General features: G+C 47.4%; 1 long non-coding RNA gene across 1 annotated transcript; it reads right to left on the bottom strand.

The window, feature by feature from the left end:
* Positions 1 to 1,717: 1,717 nt before the first annotated feature.
* LOC119368379 lies at positions 1,718 to 2,359 on the bottom strand. The gene is made up of 2 exons (XR_005176619.1): positions 2,262 to 2,359; positions 1,718 to 2,136 (listed from the first exon to the last, which is right to left on the bottom strand). It is a non-coding gene; the product is annotated as an uncharacterized LOC119368379 (long non-coding RNA).
* Positions 2,360 to 3,351: the final 992 nt, after the last annotated feature.

Raw genomic sequence — 3,351 nt, 5'->3', positions numbered from 1 at the left:
TATATATATATATATATATATATATATATATATATATATATATATACAGACGGTCTGTTCTGCTAATATTAGCAGAATAACTATTCTGCACACCACTTCCGCACTGCACGCTGAACGCAAGTGCACGTCATTCTTTGAACCAAGTGTGCTGCAGTACTCACACGAGTGAACTTCTCGTCAAAAAAAACTGCACGCGTTATTTTTTTCGGTACTGTTTTCGCTCTCATTTTTTAACCGTTTATCGGAATGAGGCGTGTAATATACCGTTGAAAAGCTATGGATTAGGCGCAAGTTTTACATGTTGAACACTTTTCGAGATTCCACACGGTTTAAGAGCAGTTTTGAAAATGGTGCTGCCCATGATGAGTGGCAGCGGGAGTTTTTTCGCGATTTCTTCTAAACCGCTCGTCGGAATAAAGCAAACGATACGCCGTTGGATAGATATCGTCGAGGCACATCTTTTTCGTATATAAATTTTTCTCTAATTCCTTACGGTTTAAGAGCAGTTTCAAATTTACTAAATCGCGGAATTCTGTTTTTCAAATTTTCAGTACTGTTTTCGCTCCAGTTTTTGAACCGTTTGTCGAAACGAGGTGTGTGATACACCGTTGGAAATCTACGAACGAGGCACAACTTTCATATGTTGAATTATTTTTGAGATTCCTTACGGTTTTAAGTTAATTTTGAAAATCGTGCGACGGACGACGAGTGGCAGTTGCCGTTTTTCCTGAAATTTTTACAAACCGCTAGCGGAATGATTCAAATTATACGATGTTGGAAATATATCAACGAGACACAACTTTTTCGTGTAGAACACTCTCACTAATTCTTCCTGGTTTAAAAGCAGTTTTGAAATTACCGAAATACAGGTATTCTGTTTTTTGCGACACCCAAATCGACGACTGAACTTCATCAGACGGAAGAACGCACTGCTAACCGCACTGCAGCAGACAGGCAAGTGAACTTCATGGTTTTATTTTGCCGGACATAAAATTTCCAAGACGAGGAAGTGGACCGCATCAATACAAAAAATGAACCGCAACACTTTCAAAAGTGAACCGCATGAGTTACTGTTGACGTTTTCATGTAACACCTTTGTTGGGACATCATGTTTCATTAATATGTTTGGGACTTTAGTGACGAGCCAAGTGCACTGCATTTTCTATTTTGTCGTTTTTTGGTAACGCGTCCGAACTCCAGAGTAGAGGCAAGTGTACTGCATTAGTTTCTTTACTAAGTAATTTATTTCTTTCATTCAAAATGAACCGCTTGAGAACAATGAAACAAACCTCTACTTATTATTTTTTGCACACGTATGCAGAGATTGAGAAAGTTAGCTGCATATAATAGGAAGCGAGCTTCTTTGAGATGTTAATTGCACTGCATAATGCACTCATCAACTAGAAAATGGCACTTGAGTACCCCAGCAATTAACTGGACTGCATAATGCATAACCATTTTTTCTTTCTTCTGTAGGTCCCCGGTGAACTGCATGCCCATGCCCGCATGACGGCCAAACCTTCACGCACCCGAGGAGAAGAAAACCTCCAGGCGCACTGCAGCACCTGGGCAAGCGAACCCCATCGAGAAGCAGAGCAAACTGCACCCGCGCGGGCACACGACCCTTGTCCTTGCAGTCGGCCGGGAGCAGCTCGCCGTTGAATGCCCCTGTTTGATGCCTTCCCTTCCAAGAATTTCACAAACAAAATAACAGTAATAGAAAACAAAAGAGTGTGTGCACTTGATGTGGGGCTGATAATACAGATTATCTAAGAAGAGTGTGCTTAGTCTAAACAAAACAAAAGAGTACAGTTTAGCCACGAACAAGTTGGCCAATGCTTCACATGCCCTGCCAATGGCTCCACAAGTCCAAGGTGCTAGCAGCCTAGCAATGCATGCACGTAACCTTTATACAGGCTTGGGTTCCACATCTTTTGTGAGATTTTATTTAAATCATTGATGTGGCCGTAACTGAATCCAATATCTTAAACTGAGCAACTACCTATCGTGTTCATGTTCAGTCTGAACTCCCATCCCCTTCTCAGGTGACAACACTACCCAGTCTGAAGAACTCCTTGTATTATTACCTCTTTTCCATCAGCAAGACGCAATAGGTTCCATATGTTCCTAGTCTAGCTGCAGAAAACATAGGCATAAAAATGATTTATGGCGTTAACAGAGTATGTGAGCATCAAACCTGAAAAAACTGAAGATGATAACTCAGGCAAGAAACAAAACAGGGAGATGTCCAAGGAGCTCACCGGGGGCCAAGCTTCTGTTGCCATTGTTGTCGAATACAACAACAAACTGCACGGACAACAGCACCGAGCTGCACCACTCGGATACGGGCGTGGCCTTGTACTACTTTCCTGTGCCGTCGGAACAGCGTGCAATGAGCTAGCGAGCTGCATGTTTCGCCGACACCCGACTGCACCACTAGGACTAGGCGTGGCCATGTACTGCTTGTTGGCACGGCCAGAATCGCACACCATGACCAGCGAGCTGCACGGCTACGTCGCTGCCTGTCGTTCTATTTTTTTGTGCCTTGCCGGTGTTGTTCCCCAGTAGTTAACTGCACTACAATACAGACTTCACTGCGAAACTAAAGATTCTATAGTTGCTAATGGTTCTAAACTTCTCAAGTGCCTCCATACTTCATCGACGACCCAACCGAGCTGCAACCGAGAGAACCTGCACTTGTGGCCATCAGGTGGAAACAAAACTAAACAAACACTAGGTAGAGGCGCAGTTCCATCGAGGCAGAGTAGAGCTGCACGCCGCGCGGGGGGCGAGCTACACGCCTGCGAGAAATGAACAACAGAGCGCGTGACCAAGTGTCGGGGGCGCACTGCACTGCATGCCAAATCCGTGAGCACTACACGTCAGCAGCACAGGCACTGCACGATATGGAGGAGCGCACCACGGCACGCACTGGATCCAGCAGCTGGGACATCCCGTAGGTTGTCAGCTGCGGAGGGGAGGGAGGGGCGTCCGCCGCCTGTCAGCAGGAGAAAGGTGTGGGGGCAGTCGATCCATGGGGGTTGGGCCCAACCACAGCAGCGCAGCAGGGAGGTCGGGGACGAGCCATGGCGAGCTGACGTAGTAGGAGGTCGTCAGGGTAGGGGGCGAGCCATGGCGGGGCAGACGGATCTCGCCGGATCCGGTAGGCGGCGGCGGTTGGAAGTAGCCGGGTCATGCGAGTGGCCGGATCTCACCGGATCCGGCAGGGCGGCGACGGTTGGAGGTAGCCGGGTCGCCTTGGGTGGTGATGAACAGAGCGGCGGCAGCGTGCGCGGATGCTGGTGGTTCTGCGGTGGTGCTGGTTGCGCCAAGTGTTGGAGGTGGCTGGGT

The sequence above is a fragment of the Triticum dicoccoides genome, chromosome 2B, assembly GCF_002162155.2.
Source record: "Triticum dicoccoides isolate Atlit2015 ecotype Zavitan chromosome 2B, WEW_v2.0, whole genome shotgun sequence".
In the NCBI taxonomy this organism is placed as follows: Eukaryota; Viridiplantae; Streptophyta; class Magnoliopsida; order Poales; family Poaceae; genus Triticum; species Triticum dicoccoides.
The sequence above is the reverse complement of the archived record's forward strand: the minus strand, read 5'-3'. Positions and strand labels throughout refer to the sequence as shown.